The sequence below is a fragment of the Mustela nigripes genome, chromosome 13 (genome assembly GCF_022355385.1).
Source record: "Mustela nigripes isolate SB6536 chromosome 13, MUSNIG.SB6536, whole genome shotgun sequence".
Taxonomy (NCBI): Eukaryota; Metazoa; Chordata; class Mammalia; order Carnivora; family Mustelidae; genus Mustela; species Mustela nigripes.
The window spans coordinates 143125347-143142275 of record NC_081569.1 but is presented as its reverse complement, the minus strand read 5'-3'; the positions used below and the strand labels follow the sequence as shown (position 1 = coordinate 143142275).

Here is a 16929-nt window from a genome sequence, read left to right as displayed (position 1 = left end):
TTTTTTTTGTTTTTGGATTTTCTGGGGGTTTTTTTTTTCATAAGCATTTTTTGTTTGGAAAATGGTGTCTGTATTTTCCCCCATACTCTGCGTTTAGAGGGGAAACTCTTATTTCCTGTGCAACATAAGAAAATTATGAAAATTAGTAGCAAAAAAAAAAAAACCTTTGAGACTGCCCTGAAGAAGGGATAAAACACCAAGTTATTACTTCAAGTTTTTGTTGTAAACTCTGAATTCACAGTTTTCAATGGTCATCAGTAAGGCTGGGAACATTTAAGTGACGTTAGGAGACCTTAAAAAAAAGGAAACACCCATCCCTGTGGCAAGATCAGGAAAGCTGGAGATGAGTTGCCGCTGTCAGGTCGCGCTAAGCCTCCTGAAGTGCCTGAGTGTGGCGCGTCCCAGGCTGCTGCTGCTGGAGGCTGCATCGCGGACAGACTCCCTGCGCACACCCCGTGCTGTTCCATAGCGGCAGCGAGTAGCTCTGCGGGACCAGACCTCGCCAGCTTGCCCGAGGAGGGGCACGGCCCCGGCATCAGAACATCTCCCGCCCGGGCCGAGCAGCGACAGCGGTTCTGCGCACCCGCTGGGCTTCGGAGCTCACGGCAGTGGCACGTGGCGGTGTCTCAAGGGCCAGAAAGAGCCAGTAAGGTCTGTCCGCGTGTGGTGGGTTCCCTTTCGTTAAAGGGCATGCGGGTGTCTATACTTTGCTTTCTGGGGACCCGGTTCTGTGACTGCCAGTTGATGGGAAGAAGAGAATTTCCCAATGTTCTCAAGTGGCTTGGTAACGTGTCGGTCCCCACATGGTGGCGAACAGACTTGCTGTTGTCACCTCTCACCCAATAACCCTACTAGAGGACGGATGGCTCTTGGACTCGGGCAGCCTGTCATTTTCTTTCAGAGATACTGATTTGGTAACTGCAGGCAGCTAAAAGTAAGAGAGAAGGGAAGGGCCCTGACACCAAAAGGAGGATAAAAATGTGACCCTCGAGATCGCCGTTTTGTCTCGGCGCTGCCCGATAGCTAAGCGCCCTCCATGTGTGTCTCCTGCTAGAACTGTGGCAGTGGGACTCAGCGGATCGTGGAGTCCAAGGGCATTTTTGTGTCTTTGGGCTTTGAGCCCTTCCCATGTGCTCATCCCACCCCTGGCGCCTGCAGATCCCCATGCAGACCACTGGGAGCTCACTTGGGCCAAAGTCCTTTTTAGGGCTTATCCTCACTCGCGGGTGCGCTTAAAATCTTAGAGTTTCTAAACTCAAGTGCCTGAGGCCTGTCCTGCCCCAGGCTTGACTTCATTTTCAAAGTCAGATTTGAAAGTTCAGTGTCGGAGTTTCCTTTTAAAATCTCCATTGTTTCGTTTTAAACAAGGTGATCTCTAGCTTTTCCGGAGCCGCGAGCTCTGAGCGCGCCTGTGAGGGAGGGAAGTCTCGGGAGCCGGTGCGCGTGCTCACGTGCTCGTGTGGCCCTCGGTCGTGGAGATGAGGTGTGGAGATGATCGCATCATCCTCGCGTGACTTAAGGCATGACGTCCCCTATCCGACCTGTTCTAGTTCCTTGCACCTGATGACGCTCCAGTCAGGAACGCTGGCGACACGGGACGGAGCTTTCCTTGTCCCCAGCTGGGAGCCGTCCGTGTCCTAGGGGGCTGCCGCGTGTAACGTGAACCGGGCTCGTAACACTATTGTATTCTTACGGTCTTACATGAGGAGAACCTGTAATGTTAGTAAAACCTACCCCCAAAAACTGTTCGGCCTTGGGTCTGCATTAAACAGTACAATCCATGTTCACGCAAAAACTGGCTGGGAATGTTTGCTTTCTTTACCTCACGTGAGACAGCTTTGCTCTCGGGTCAGTCCTGACCCACATTAGACTAAGTCGGTCTACCTGTAACGAAGTCGTGATGAAGACAGACGGAACGAACCATCCCTGCGGGGGTGGATGCTTTATTTTGGTACAATGCCTCCGTACGGTATCTGCTGCCGGTTAGTACGTGGGTTAACCCGTGTTTCTCTTGTGTTTTACTTTGCCAGTTTTTACCTGGTTTTTGAAGGTCTAAGCTTATCCTGCATATACAGGTTGTTATTAAGCAAAGCTTTTCAGCTTCTAATCTGTCTAGTATTTTTCTAAGAATAATTGGAGAAATATTTGCCATTGATTTTGATGTACAATACGGATGTGCCCCCCAGTGCGCTGGTTCCTGTCCCCACTCCGTCCGTTGTAGGACTATTGTAATCGTATGTCTGAAATAATTCAGTATTTTGAGATATTAGTATACCCATAATTATTAATGCAATAAAAATCTCTTAGCTTATCTTTGCAGTGGAGAAAGGATGTGAGTCTGAGGTGTGAGTTCTGTTCTGATTCACCGTCACTTGCTGTCCGGCCTGGGTGAGGAACAATGTCTTGGCAGAATGGGCCAGACATGGGGAGGGGTTCGCAGGTCCCGTCGGTGGCAGTGGCCTAAGGAGGTGACAGCACGGAGCACGGATCAGAGTCCTGTGGCAGAGGAAGGGGTGGCCGTTGACGGAAGCGGTCCCGGAGTGTGGGGACCAGAGAACAGCCCAGGGGAGATGTGGTCTCCCGTTCCGCCCCCGAGCCCGTGCAGGCAGGAGGTGGCCTTACCTGGAGCAAAGCGGGGAAACGGGGAAGCTCCTCTCCACGGAGAAAAGGCATGAGTTAAGGTGCGCTGTTGAAGCTCATCTTCTCGGTAGAGAGTTGGCATTTCTGACCGGGGAGTTCTAGAGCTCCCGAGCCCTCGGCGCCTCCCTGCTCCGCCTCCAGCAAGGACGAGTCCCACTCACTGGGGGACCTGTTACGTGAAAGCAGGACCTTGTTCTGCTTCTCGCCTCCTGCCGGCTCGTTTCTGCTGCCGCCTCTCCTGCGAAGGTCTCCAGGTGACCCACAGCAGCCTACCCAGCCATGCAAATGAGCCCGAGGCCCAGAAGTGACAAGAAACAAACTGTACAGGTTAAAAAAGGATACTTTGGGGGAAACTGGAAATTTTTAAATGCTCTGCCACACAGAGGCACCGTAGCACACTAGGCTTCCACTGCTCGCGGACACCGGAACCCGTGCGTCCAGCTCTGCTGCATGCTTCGTGCTGTGCTGCCGGTCGGAGCGGGTCCGTCACCGTGTGGCCCCGAAGAAACCGCAGTCCGGCCAGGGTGGCAGAGGGCGTGCCGTGCTGGGCGCTCCGATCGGATCGGACTCCGGCGGCGGCGCGAGCTGGGAGGGAGCCGAGTGTGCTCTGGTGAGGCCGGGGAAGCGGGGGGCGTCGTGGGCCAGGGAGGCTGAGGGAGGGGGCTGGGGCAGGGCCCAGATGGGGCCCCTGGGTGCGAGTTTGAGGGTACCCAGGTGGTCAGGACGTGTGTGATGGTGGCTTTTACTGGGACTGATCTGAGAGCAAGCGAGGAGGGGGGGGGGCAGCGGGCGAATGACCCCGGCATACTGTCCGCCGAGCTCAGTCAAGACCCGAGCTGAGACCAGTCGGACGCTTCGCGGATCGAGCCACCCAGGCGCCCCCGCTTCTGCCGTAAATGCTTCATTCTCCAAACCGTCCTGGACCGAGCCCCCGCGCCAGGCCCTGTGTGAGGCGCGTTTCGCACACGCTTCATTCTCAGGAGCGCCCCAAGGCAGCTTCAGCGTTGTCCCCGGGATGAATCAGACCCTCCGGAGATTACCTGTCCGGGGAACCAGGGCACCTAGGAAAGGCACAGGCGTCTGGGACGGCTCCGGCTCAGCAGAACGCCTGCTCCAGTTCACCTGGAGGGCAGGTCCTACCCGCAGGTGCTCCCGTGCGCGGTGCACAGCCCAGGAACTCGGCGGCCCGCCTGGGGCATCGGCCGAGAGCTCAGACTGGGGTCGGATCTCAGCTCTCCAGGGCTTAAGTGGGCCCTTAGCGCTGAAGGCTGAGGAGGCCTCTGGCTCACGAGCACCACATTAGGCTCCAAACATCAATAAACCCTGTGGCCTTTTTTTTTTTAAGGGGTGCCTGGGTGGCTCAGTCATTAAGCCTCTGCCTTCAACGCTGCCAGGGTCTTGGGATCGAGCCCCGCTTCGGGCTCCCTGCTCAGCGGGAAGTCTGCTTCTCCGGCTCCTGCTCCCTCTGCTTATGCTCCCTCTCTCTTTCAAAAAAAATCTTTAAATATATATTTATTTATTTATTTATTTTTGAAATATTTTATTTATTTATTTGACAGAGAGAAATCACAAGTAGATGGAGAGGCAGGCAGAGAGAGAGAGAGGGAAGCAGGCTCTCCGCTGAGCAGAGAGCCCGATGCGGGACTCGATCCCAGGACTCTGAGATCATGACCTGAGCCGAAGGCAGCGGCTTAACCCACTGAGCCACCCAGGCGCCCTATTTATTTTTTTTTCAAGTAATCTCTATACCCAGCATGGAGCTCAAACAGCAGCTTGGAGATCAAGAGTGGCGGGCTCTACCAACTGCCAGCCAGGCTCCCTGCCCCCGCCCTGCATCCCTTTTAATGGGAAAACTTCAAAAGAAATACTGTCTCAAACCAGTGTCTTATTCTGTCCTCATGGCTCTTCATTGTGAATTATAACCGGAAAAATACCTCCTTCCTACTCCTCTTCAGATCCGAGCACGTTCCTGAGCGGCCGGGAGGCCATGGCGCCCGTTCGAGCAGCACCGCCTGCCCCCACATCTCGCCTTCACCGCACGGTCACGACACAGGCCATTGGATTTACACAATAATCCTTTAAACTTGAGACATTGCGGGGCGCTTGGGTGGCCCCGTCAGTTGAGCGTCTCACTCTTGGTTTCGGCTCAGGTCACGATCTCAGAGTCGTGGGATCGAGCCCCGGGTCTGGATCCGCGCTCCGCCGCGGAGTCTGCTTGAGACTCTGTCTCTCTCTGCTGCCCCTCCCCGTGCTCACGTGCTCTCTCAGAATAAAATCTAAACTCTTGGGCCTTTCCCCTGCAGCCTGTTTCCCAAGCGAACATGGCCAGTCCTCACGCTGACATGAGTGTCCCGGTCCCCGTCCTCCAGGGGCCTGGGACACAGAGCTGGATGGTCTGGTCGCCTCCCTACCTGGCCAGGCTGCGGGCGTGACTTCCGCGCCGGCCCTCCCTCCCACAGCGCCCCGGCCTCTGGCTCCCGCGTCACCCTCGCCAGGCCACCCCACGCTGCCTCCCAGACTCCCCATGTCCTTTCAGGGAACTCTTCTTGGGAAGTAGTGTTCTCTGCACAATACCTGTTCAAGAACTTGCTGAATAGCTCCACGGGCTGTTCACCATCCGCTGCCTCGGCGCTCAGCCAGGAGTGAGCACCACTTGCCAAAAGAAAAAAAAAATTTAAAGGATTTTTATTTATTTGACAGACAGAGATCACAAGTAGGCAGGGAGACAGGCAGAGAGAGGGGGAAGCAGGCTCCCCGCTGAGCAGGGAGCCTAACTCGGGGCTCGATCCCGGGACCCTGGGATCATGACCTGAGCCGAAGGCAGAGGCTTTAACCCACGGAGCCACCCGGGTGCCCCTTAGAAAATGAAATCTCAAATAAAATCACCTGCTTTTCTGCTCATCAGGATTCAAAGAACCTTGGTCTACTGCACCCGTAGCTGGGGGCCTGGTGTCGCGGTCAGGAACTTGCCCTATAGCCACCACCTCATGCCCCTGCCCAGGGGCCCCCAGACCGGGGCCTGTGTGGTGAGAGGACTGGCCAGGCTGCTGTGTTGCCACCCTCGCCACTGACCAACCGCCCTTGGCTGAGCACCTAGCCGGGCGAGGAGCTGAAGGGACACAGGCAGCCCTCACGGAAGCGAGCCCCTCCCCCAGGAGAGCACGCTGTGGCCTCCTTGGTCTTGTCATCTTCCTGGCCAGTCCGGGGCCGGACAGCAAGGTGCCCAAGGTCCAGGGTGTCAGGCAGAGGCAGGAACCCTCTGCCAAGAGGGACACTGCACCAGAGCTCACGTGGTGGGAATGGGCTTGGAGGGTCCCCCCAGGACCCCTGAGGTCTGGGTCCGGGCCACCCTTCTCTCTCACTGTCTGGGTTGCTCTGTTTCCCTGGGGAGGGCAGAGAATGGAACCGCTTCCATCTTGTGCCTGGTTACAGGCAGCCCTGTGACCTCCTGGTGGCCGGCCCTGCAGAAAGGATCGGCTCCTTGGCTCCGGTCCCTGGTCCTCGGCGCGTCCAGTCTGACTGCTGAGCGGCCAGTAGTGAACCCCCAGGGCAGCACACACCACCTGCTGAGACTAGTGGCGATCCGGACCACTGGGCTCGGCGGGGAGTCCCGCGGCCCGAAGCCACAGCACATGTCCAGTCACGCTTGTCTCCATATGGACTCTAAGGTCACAAAGCTGGTTTCTTCCTGGCAGGATAGTCAGTCCCTAGAACAGCACCTGACCAACCCATGACTATTTCTCGGAGTGAATGACGGCAAACGGCTCCCACCGAGCAGGCAGGAGGACAGCAGAGAGGGGTGGGGTGACCTCCTGAGTCCGGGAGGGCCGCCTGTGTTCCCGCAACACACTTCCATGGGGCCCTGTCCTGGGGTACCGGGAGGTCGGCAGCACCAGCCCCAGGAGGGTCCCCGTGTCCAGGGGGAAGGCAGACGAGGGTCACAGGGCACACAGCTCAGGGTGGGTGCATACACCGCACGTGTGCCCCCGCTGGGGGCGTCGGAGGACGGTCCTTGAGGGGCACACCTTTTACACCGAGCCCCCAGAGGTGAGGGAGTAGCAGGGGCGGAGCGCAGAGCCTGGTGCCAGGCATACCCGAGGGCCCGGCAGAGCTCAGCAGGGAGTCAGGGGCAGAGCACGGAGCAGCTGGATGGCCGCCCCCCAGGAGCCGCGGGAGCCTCCAAGGCTTTCAGGACTGGCTGCCCGGTTGGGTACTCACCTGGTGGCAGGGGCGGGCGCTGAACTGGGAGCCTTGGGGCGAGGGCGGGGGCCCGCGGGGGTGCGGTAAGAGCAGCAGGCAGAGTGAGGGACCCAGGGCGAGGATCTGGGGTGGCGCAGTGAGGGCGGCCCCAGAGGTGGGGACTCCCAGGGGTCTGACCTGCCTGACCAGAGAGAATACGTGTGGGGGACAGTCACAGAAGCAGGTGAGTGGGAGAACTCCCCAGGTCTGGCTCACTAACGACAGGAGCTGGTTATTAAAAGCACAAAGATGCAGGACGCCTGGGTGGCTCAGTGGGTTAAGCAACTGCCTTCGGCTCAGGTCATGATCCTGGAGTCCCGAGATGGAGTCCCACATCCGGCTCCCGGCTGAGCAGGGAGTCTGCTTCTCCCTCTGACCTGTTGCATTTCATGCTCTCTCTCTTTCTCTCTCTCTCAAATAAATAAATAAAATCTTAAAAAAAAAAAAGAAGGGGCACCTGGGTGGCTCAGTGGGTTAAGCCTCTGCCTTCGGCTCAGGTCATGGTCTCAGGATCCTGGGATCGAGCCCCACATCGGGCTCTCTGCTCAGCAGGGAGCCTGCTTCCCCCTCTCTCCGCCTGCCTCGCTGCCTGCTTGTGATCTCTGTCAAACAAATAAAAAATCTTTAAAAAATAAAAATAGGGACGCCCGGGAGTCTCAGTTGGTTAAGCAGCTGCCTTCGGCTCAGGTCATGATCTCAGGGTCCTGGGATCAAGCCCCGCATCGGGCTCCCTGCTCCGCAGGAAGCCTGCTTCCCTCTCTCTCTCTCTCTCTCTCTCTGCCTGCCTCTCTGCCTGCTTGTGATCTCTGTCAAATAAATAAATAAAATCTTTTTAAAAAATAAATAAAAAAATAACAATAACAATAAAGGCACAAAGATGCAATGGGCACAGGGCACTTGTCCTTTGCCTATTGCCACCCTGGGGCCTGGGGCAGTGAGTCACCGGCCGCGGCCCTCACCCTGAGGTCCCGCGTGGGCACCCCCACAGCCTCCTCATGCTTCCCTCCAGGTAGGCCAGCTTAGGCAGGCCCAGGGCACTCCCGGCAGCCCTCGCCTCCCAGCTCCAGATGCTCACTTGCCCTGGGACACCCAGCTCTCCGCTCTCCCTGCCCACCCCGACACTCAGAAGAAAGGAAGTTGTCCCTGAACCAACATGGCTAGTGGGGCGGGCCTGAGAGCCGGGCTGTACCGGATCCGGCAGCGCCTGCGGGCAGACCACAGCCCAGGCAAAGGCCTTGAGAGTCCGCGTTGCTGGCTGTTGGGCGAACTGCGGGCGCCTTGAGGGGCAGGACCGCATCCGGAATCAGAAAGTCCCCAAGAACAGAGAGCCAGGTGTGATACAGCGACTCAGGTGGCCCGCTGGGACCCGGCGCTTTCCCCGAGGCCCGACCGCCACAGCTCCACCAAGCCTAGCAGAGACTTGTCCCGTGGGTGTCCCTCCCCCGCTAAGCCTGGGCGACGGCCGGCTTGGGAGGGCGCCTCAGGGGGCCCCTCCCGTGGGAGCTCTAGGGGACAAGGAGGACCCGACCAAACCCTCCGCCACCCCCACCCCCCCCCCACGCCCCTGGCCCTCCCCACAGCCAGCCCGCGCTGTCCCCGCACCTGCTTGGCACGAGGCCCCCTTGACCTCGCGGGGCCGGCGCTGGTCGTGCGCTGCGGGGAAGGGCGGCCGCCAGGCGGCGCCCGCGACCCGGCGTCCGGGACCGGGGTCCTGGCCGGGTGGAGGGAACCGCGGAGAGCGAGCCGCGGGCCGGCCGCGCAGCTGTCGCTCCTGGGTCCCCGCTGAGCGCACCTGCCCTCGCGCTGGCGGACAGGTGGCCGCGGCTCCGGGCGCGAGCTGGTTGCCCGTGGGGGCTCCGCGACCCGTCAACGCCACAACCACGCGCCACGGCGGAAGGTCGGCGCGCGGCCCCGTGGTTCTCGCAGCTTCCACCGCCCCTCGGAGCTGGGTCTGGCGGACCCGCCTCAGGCCCCACGGGGTGCAGCGCCGTCAGCGTGGGCCCCCGCCTGGCAGACAAGGAGCCCACGCTGCCTGCGCCCTTCTCCCCGCAGGCGGGTCCCCCCTCCCGGGTAACCCCAGCTCCCCCTTCCTGCCCGCAGCCCCCTGCGCTGGCCCCTTGGGGCTCTGCTCTGGCCTTGGAGAGACACCCCCTCCTCTGCGTAATCTCCACCCCCTCCTCTGTCCTCAGGCCCCACTACAGCTCCTGTGTTTCGGGCTCTAGGGGAACAGGGTGGAGAAAGTCAAGAAAGAAGTTGAAAAGAGGGAAGGAGCCCACAGGTGTACCTGGGCTGGGGCCTGGACCCTCAGGTCAGGAAGGGCTGCTGTGAGAAGGGAAGGTGCTCCTCCCCCTTCCTGGGCCTCCCTCTGGTTGCTCTGGAGGCTTATGGAGCCCTGCCATCCTGCTCTTCTCCAGCCTCAGTTTCCCCCCAGCAGGCCTCCCAGGGCTGTCCCCAGGCTGACAGGGCCCCCACATGGCACTGTGGGGTCAGCAGCAAGCAGGGCAGCACAGGTGGTGGTGAACCGGGCAAAGAGCACCTGTCACCAAGCACGGCAGGCCGGGGCCAGGGAGGAGCAGGGCACAGGGGCTGATGGCACCAGCCCTAGCATGACCTCCTGGTGACCCAGGGTACAGCTGGCAGGTGGAGGACCTTAACTCCTGGCCTCCGGTGTGGCCTCACCATGGCCCTGAGCTCCACACAAGGGAAGCCTCCTTGCCATCAGTTCTGCCCCAGGAGAAAGGAAGGCTCTCCTTTTGCCTCCTCCCCTGACCTGGGGTGACTCCTGCCCTGCCCCAGCACCCTGGTTCCAGCCCCTGCCTCTGCCCAAGGAAGCCTTCTGGAGCCTCCCAGCAGCCACTGCCTCTGTCCCTGCCCACCCTCAGTGGGGTCCTGCAGAAGCTCACAGAATCTGGGTCCCTTCCCTGATGTCCAGACCCCACCCTTTGACATCAGGTGACAAAGGGAGTCAGGGCCAGCTGCCCAGGGCCCCAGGGCCTCTCTGTGGTCCACCGGCCCCGGTGACAGCCCGAGGCCTTGGCCAAGGCAGCTACCCACCCGTGTGTCTCTGGGCCACTGTCTGTGAAGGGGGCCCACGTGGAGCCCTGGGGGTGGCCGCAGCCATCACGTGGCAAGGAGCCCAATAGGTCCCAAAGCCTCCTGGAGGCAGACCTCATCTGAACTCAGAGCCATTCATGTCCTCCTTTTAGACCAGGGTGTCCCCTAAGTCCTAGTCCAGCAGAGCCGCCTCTCCTCCGCAGCACTTGGCAAGCAGAGGAGGCCGGACATCTTGCCTCCCGTTGCGCCTGGGGGTGGACGTGAAGCTCCTGGGGACTCCAGGGCAGTGGCTCCCGCCGCTCCGCGGAGCGCCTCGTGCGGTTGTGTGTGTGCACGTGTGTGCTCTGCGCGTGCACGGGTACGCGGCGCGGTGTGTGCGTGCGCGCGCGCTGGCGTGACGGGGTGGGACAGACGCGGTCCGCCCTGGGACACCCCTCCCCACCCCCGCCCGGGCAGACGCAGGTGGGCCAGGGCCTGGGGCTGGAGCGGGGCTGGGCGACTGGGGGCAGCCCCTGACCCGGCCGGAGCCCGAGTCCCCGCAGCGGCAGTCCCGGGAGGTGCGCTGGGAACGTGCACGGGGCGGCCCGCGGCGGCGCCATGGCAACGCGGCCCAGAGCGCTCCCCCTCCCCGCTCCCGTCCCGAGTGCGCGGGCTCCCGCTCCCGCTCCCGCTCCCGCTCCCGCTCCCAGCTTCGGAAGGGCGCAGGGCTTCCCGGCCTGGGGCGGGGGAGCGGGGCTGCGTGCCCCGGCGTCTGCGGGCCCCCTCCTGGCCGGCCGCCCGCCCCTGGATGCTGGGCGCAGCCCGTGGGTGTTCAGTGTCCCGTTCCATAGAAGGGAGGGGGGTGCAGAAATGCCCAGCATCCAGCAGGTGCCCAGCCACCCCAGGGTCCTTCCCGCTTCCGGGTGGGCTGTGGTCTCAGGGGTTGCAAAAGAGCTTTGAAGCCGCCCAGAAATCTCAGGGCTCTCTGTGCTGCTGCGGTGACAGCAAGCTTCAAAATTCTCTGGACCCCGACCCTAGGCCTCAGGTCAAGGCTTCCCAGTGTGGGAGGGGCAGCCAGGAGCACTGTGGAGAGAGCCCTGAGCTGCACATACGTCCCCTCAAGGGATGGGACCCATGGGAGGGCCAGTGCCCTTCACCGGGTCACATGCCTTCTCAGCCTCGGTCATCAGCAGGGCCAGGACACCAGGGCCAGACTGCACTCAGGGCAGGCAGGGCCGCCATTCTTTGAGGGAGAGCCCCTGGGCCTGACAGTAGCCGTGCCTGCCTCTGGGACCTAGCTGACCGTCTAGGGCCAGCTCCAAGCCCACCGCCTCCGCCGGCGGGAAGCTTGCCTGGCCTGAAGCTGTCTGGATGGGGACAAGTGTTTCCAGTGCGCAGGGAGGCTAAGCAAGTTGCTGGAGGAGACCTGGTGCATTCGTGAGGTGGCCTGAGGGACAGTGTGGTGACCCATGCTGACGTCCACATGGGCCTGCTGCCGTTGGCCACCCTGGACCCCTTCCCCCCTCATCCCAAGGGTCTCACACAGTCATCCCTGGGGCAGGGGCAGTGCCCTGGGCAGGGAGGGCTGAGGGTCAATACGGCTGTGAGGATACTTTGTGGAGCAGGAGGGACCCTGGAGACAGGAAGCCCTTGGGCCCCCAGGGGGTGGGTGTCACAAGACACCACTCATCTGAAACCAGTTGTTTTCCTGACCTCACCTGGTGAGCGGGAAGGCCGAGACACCTGCCATGGGATCTCAGGCCGGGGCACCCGCTGGACCTCAGGCACCTGCAGACAGGGAGCTCTGGGGGTCCACCTGCAGACTCAGTCCCAGCTCCCGCTGGGGACCAGAGTCCCTGCGCCCAGGGACGCCCGGCGCCCAGCAGACGTCCTCACTGCTTCACCAGCAGATGCTGTGTCCCCAGGCCAGCGCGCCCCACGCGGGAGGAATGAATGAATGAGGCTTGCACGGGGGACAGCCCCATGCACCAGTTTGTGAGTGGGGGGGTGGGGCTGTCCGTCTGTACGTTTGCACACGCGCATGGGTGTGCTCTGCCTCAGGCGCCAGCTGCAGCTGCCCTCCCCTCCTCCACCTCAGGCCCCCTAATTTATGCCATGAGGGGGGCCGTCCACTCACTTGTTCCCCGCCTGGCAGCGGCTTTGTCCCCAGGCGGATTCCCAACGGCCGCCTTTGGGAAGAAAGGGCCCTTCACTGGCCAGCAGTGAGGTCACCAAGAGGGGCCGGACGCACACAAAGGCCGCCGTGCCCCCCCCCCCCGCCCCCGCTGGCAGCTGCCTTTTTGTCCCCAGCTCTCAGCCTAAAAGAGACCCCAAGGGGCCCCAACTCAGCCTAGGCCAGGCCCAGCCTTCCTCCTGGGAAAATGAATGGCATGGGGGAGGGGCGGAAGCCGCCCGTCCCGGGGCTTGGCTCCCGAGGAGTGACAGCACCGGCTGGGGTGCAGACCCCACCCCAAACGCTATGCTGGGCCTGGGGCAGCTGTGGGGGCCTCAGCTCTGTTGGGGCGTGTCTGTATCTGGGTGTTCCCCGGATAGGCAGGCCACCAGGCTTCAGGGGTGGGGGCCGCAGGAAGGGGAGAGAGCGGGGTGTTAGGAGGCTGTCCTGAGGCAGGCGTAGCCGCTGTGCCACTGGCCTGGGGCGGGGCTTGCTCGTGGGGGGAGGCTCGAGGCAGAGCGCCTCGCACTCTGCCACCCAAACTGGCTCCTCCCGGGATCCCGTGATGCCTGGCCTGTGCGTGTGTTTGCTGTGCGTGTGCGCGCGCACGCGCTCGCGTGTGCACATGCTTGCACGTGCGCGGGAGCGTAGTGGGGTGAGAGGGGCTGGCGGCCTCCATTGGTCTCTCCGGGCTGTGAGAGGAGCCGGGGGAGCCCTGGTGCAGGGGACCCAGGGGGGGAAAAGGCGCTGGATGGGAGATGCGTGGGCAAAGGTCTGGTGGCCTGACCTAGGAGTTCAGCAGGGCTGTGGGGTGGGAAGCCGGCCGCGTGGACACGTGGTCCTCCCTCCCTAGCCTGCTGAGCCGCCCCCCTCCCCCGCCAGCTGGTGGCACTTGGGCCCAGAGCTCCTTAGCAGTCTCTCCGCGGAGGGAGGAAGTGGAGCCTGAAGGGAGCAAAACAAAAGCCCTTGGCTTGTCCCAGACAAACAGCGGCCAGGCTGGACACCAGGGACAGCCGCTGGGGGCCCACGGCCCTGCCAAGACGTGGTTGCGAGCAGAGCCTGCCCTGGCCAGACTCGAGGTGTGGGTGCCAAGCGCAAGGGCCAGGGACAAACAGCAGATGGCAGAGGACTGGGGTCCCACCAAAACCTCTAAGATCTGCCCAGGGCCCCCTGAAGTCCCTGCATCTGGACTCCGGGCTGGGGGCACCAGCCAGGAAGCATGAGCAGAGGCGGCAGAGGCTGGGAGCAGGCAGGGAGGGCGGGGTCACCCCGTGTTGCAGGAGCCCAGCTCCTGGGCCTGGGTCAGGAGGCGGCCGCAGGGGATCAGGCACTGGGAAGAGGCTGCACTCTCCCCCGAGGGGCCAGGCACCCTGTGCACCTTCAGGTTGGGGGGCAGCAGAGCTGGGGGATAGGGGAGGCGGGGGCCTCTGGTTCCTACCCCTCCCCGGGAAACAGCTCCTGCCCGGTTGCCTAGTGCCCGGAATGTCCATTGTGCGGGTAGCTTAGCAACACGCCTCGGTCACCCCTGCCGTCCCCGCCCCACAGCCCGCGGCCCGCATTCCTGGGCCCAGAGTCTCCACAGGCCTCCCTCGTATCCAGCAGCCCCGAGCCCTCCCCGCCTCTGCGCCCAGCACCTGGGAGCCGCGGCCACAGGCACCGGCGGGTGGGGGGAGGGGCGCCTGCCACGTGCTTCCTCCCGGCCGCGCCTGTGCCTCTGAGGCCACAGCCCCGGGTTCCCCCGCGCTTCCTTCCCGCTTCAGCCCCGCTTAGGTCCACCTTCTCGCCAATGTGGTGACTGTAGGGAGAGCCACAAGCGGCTGTGGGGAAGGCAGGGGTGAAGGGGCAGGGACGGGAAAGGGGCATGGGTTCCAGGGGACGCCTGAGCCAGGAGAATGGCCTGGGTGCCCCCACTGCATGTGCATTACACTGTGATGAAAGGGATTTCTGAGCCATTTTCTGGGGGACAGATCAGACCCGTTGGCAGCAGTGGAGCAGGGGTCCGGGGCTGAGGAGGAGACGGGGTGGTCGCCCGGAGCCGAGAAGCCAGGGCAGGCGCTACCTCCGGGGTGTGGGACGGAGCCTTCTCGGGGGTGGGAAGCAAGGGACCCTGCTGCCCCCATCTTCCCGCACCGGGGCCCCTGTGCCAGCCCCAAACCCACGTCTGGGTCTGCGGCCGCTGGATCCGTGCCGCCGCGGGGAGCAGAGAATGCACGGCTCCTTGTCGCCCTGCCAAGGACCAGCTCACTGCCTCCTGCCCGCCCTACAGCGCGTGACCCCGCTGCCCGCCCCCCCCCAACCCTTCCCCAGGCTGGAAAACCCTAGAAAAGCACCAGGGCCCTGACCCCAGGAGGGGAGGCTGTGAGCGGGAGTCTGAGCCCCCACAGGGGCAGGGCTGCTGCCCCAGAACCCAGAGCGACCAATTGGTTGGAGCAGCCCTGGGCATTTTCCCCTTTAAAAGAAGGCGTCATGGGAAATGTCAGGAAAATACAAATGCCGAGAAAATGCACAGCCTTCCAGGTCCAAGGAGGGCCGAGAAAATGCACAGCCTTCCAGGTCCGAGGAGGGCCGAGAAAATGCACAGCCTTCCAGGTCCGAGGAGGGCCGGCGCTTGTGCTCTGCCCGCCGCCTTGACTCCCCTCACCCGGTGTCCAGCCACTTTCCCCTTCAGGGGCTCATGATCGTTCCTTCAACCCACGGAATAGCCACTCAGGCTTCCCATTGCCCAAATGTCTCATTTTGTGAAATGAGCTGGAGACAGTCGTCTCAGGGGAAGGACTTGGGGACTTGACACAAACATTCCAGCCAGGCTGAGGCAAAGCGAAGCCCTAATTGACAACAGCCTGGCCTTGGAGAGGGAGGTCGATGGTCTGGAAGCTTCCCTGGGGCTGGCTGGGCTGCTTACGCTCAGGATGTGTTGGGTTTGCTTAAGAAACAGGAGGAGGACGGTTGGGGAGACGCCAGGTCCCCTGGCAGGGATCCCCGCGCCCCCCCACCCCGGGTTCCACATTCTGTAGGTCCGGGGTGGTGTGCTGGTCCCTGGCGGCCGCGGGAGGGTCGCAGCCCCAGGGAGGGTTCCTGGACCCGCGTGCGGCCAGGGTCGGGACGGGTCGTGCCGCGGGGAACAGGAGAACCGCCGAGGGGGTTTGCGAGGAGGGCCCGGCCCGCACAGAGCACGGGAGTCCGCCTGGCGGAGGACACGACCTTCCTCCACCAGGGGAGGAAGGGGGGCCCTGGAGGGGGTCACAGGGGGTCTCCGGAGGCAAAGGGCAAGGTGGGCCAGCGAGCAGGGGTGGGGCGGAGCCCCCTGATCCGCCCGAGGGCCGGCGCGGTGGCGGGGCTGCCGCGGGTGGGGGCAGCAGCAGGTGGCCGGCGGGGGGCGATGGGGTGGCCCGCCTGGCGGGGCGGGGGTGCGGGGCCAACCCGTGCGCCGACCCTCCTCCCCGCCCCGGCCCCTCGGCTCCTTCTAAAAATGGGCGTGCGCCCAGCCCGTCCCCCTCGGAAGGGACAGATGTCAGGGAGAAAGCTGATTACTGTCGGAGGCTGGAGGCTGTGACCGGAGCTCCGGGTGAGGGTGACCCAATTCCGAGCTATTCTCGGCCTGGTGGGAGCCGAGCTATTCCCTCCCGCCGACGCCGCGGCTCCGGGGGCGGCCTGACTTTGAAACGCCCTCGTCGCTCGGCGGGGCCCGGGTCCCTCGGCCCGCCCCGCCGCACCCCGCCCGCGGGGTCTCCCTCCCCACCGCGCCGGCGGGCGGGCCGCGTGACCGGGGCCGCGGCTCGGAAGGGGCCCGCCCGCCCCTCCTGCGCGCGAGGCCGCGGCCGCCGCCGAGCAGGGCGCGCCCGAGAAGGGAGGAGCGCGCGGCCGCGGCGGGCGGGGGCGGCCGCGGCGGGCGGGGGCGGGGGCGCAGCGCCGAAGTCCCCGCGGACCTGGGAGGCCGGGAGAGGCCGGGAGAGGCCGGGAGCCCGCGAGGCGCGTGGGGTGGGGGCAGGCGTCCGGGGCCGCCGGGGCGGGCGGGTCCCCGCGGTGCTCGCGGCGCCTCACGTCGCGCTTCCCTCGGAGCGCGGGGGCCACGAGGGCGGGGAAGTCTCTCTCGTCGTCCTCAAGCGCCCCTGGGGCCAACCGCCCTTCAAGGCTTGCCTCAGGTCGCAAAGGACACGCTCAGATGGACCCAGCAGCCGCGGCCGAATTCTGGCCGCCTGGGAATCTGCCGCAGGGCCTGGGGGCTTCCCGGAGGCGGCAGTGAGAACAATCAGACGTTCCAGGACACCGGGCTGGCTCCGGCGGACGAGTGCGCCATCGCGCCACTCCTGATCGCGGGGCCGTGCGTCTGAGCCCCAAAATGGGTGCAGACATTATTTTTTTAAAAATAAATTTTAACTTAAAAGAAATAGACCAGAAATGTTCCGTGAGGACTGCGGAGCAAATGCTGACTTGATCGTTCATCTCATGGCAGCTCCTCCCCACCCCCAGCCCAAGGCAGGCACTGTGTTCGTCGTCCTCTGCCAGGAGGAGGGAGGTGACTTGTCGCCATGGCGCCAGAGGGAGGACGGGAAGCGGGCAGGCTCAGAGCCTGCGCCCATCAGGGCTCGCCTCCCCCCCGCAGAGGAGGGCAGAGCGAAGTCTGGCCATCCTGGCTCCAGTTCAAGTCCAGATTCCTGGTCCCTCTGGGGCTGCAGGGGCCACCTGCTGGCAAAGCCCTCCTGACAGTCCCAACCCCCAACCACACCCACCCTGACCCCCAGAGTTTAACCCCTTCCCCTGCTTTGTTTGCTCCCACCGTGCACTTCTCACCTGCACAGTCTGTGCCTGGTTCCCTGCCCCAAGGACAGGCCGGGCTGCCCCAA

The 16929-nt window shown here is 63.2% G+C and overlaps 1 long non-coding RNA gene across 1 annotated transcript; it reads right to left on the bottom strand.

Moving 5' to 3' along the window:
• Nucleotides 1–6400: 6400 nt before the first annotated feature.
• On the bottom strand, nucleotides 6401–8777 carry LOC132000300 (uncharacterized). Its single transcript, XR_009399241.1, has 3 exons — nucleotides 8482–8777; nucleotides 7337–7481; nucleotides 6401–7021 (listed from the first exon to the last, which is right to left on the bottom strand). It is a non-coding gene; the product is annotated as an uncharacterized LOC132000300 (long non-coding RNA).
• Between the last annotated feature and the right edge of the window lie 8152 nt (nucleotides 8778–16929).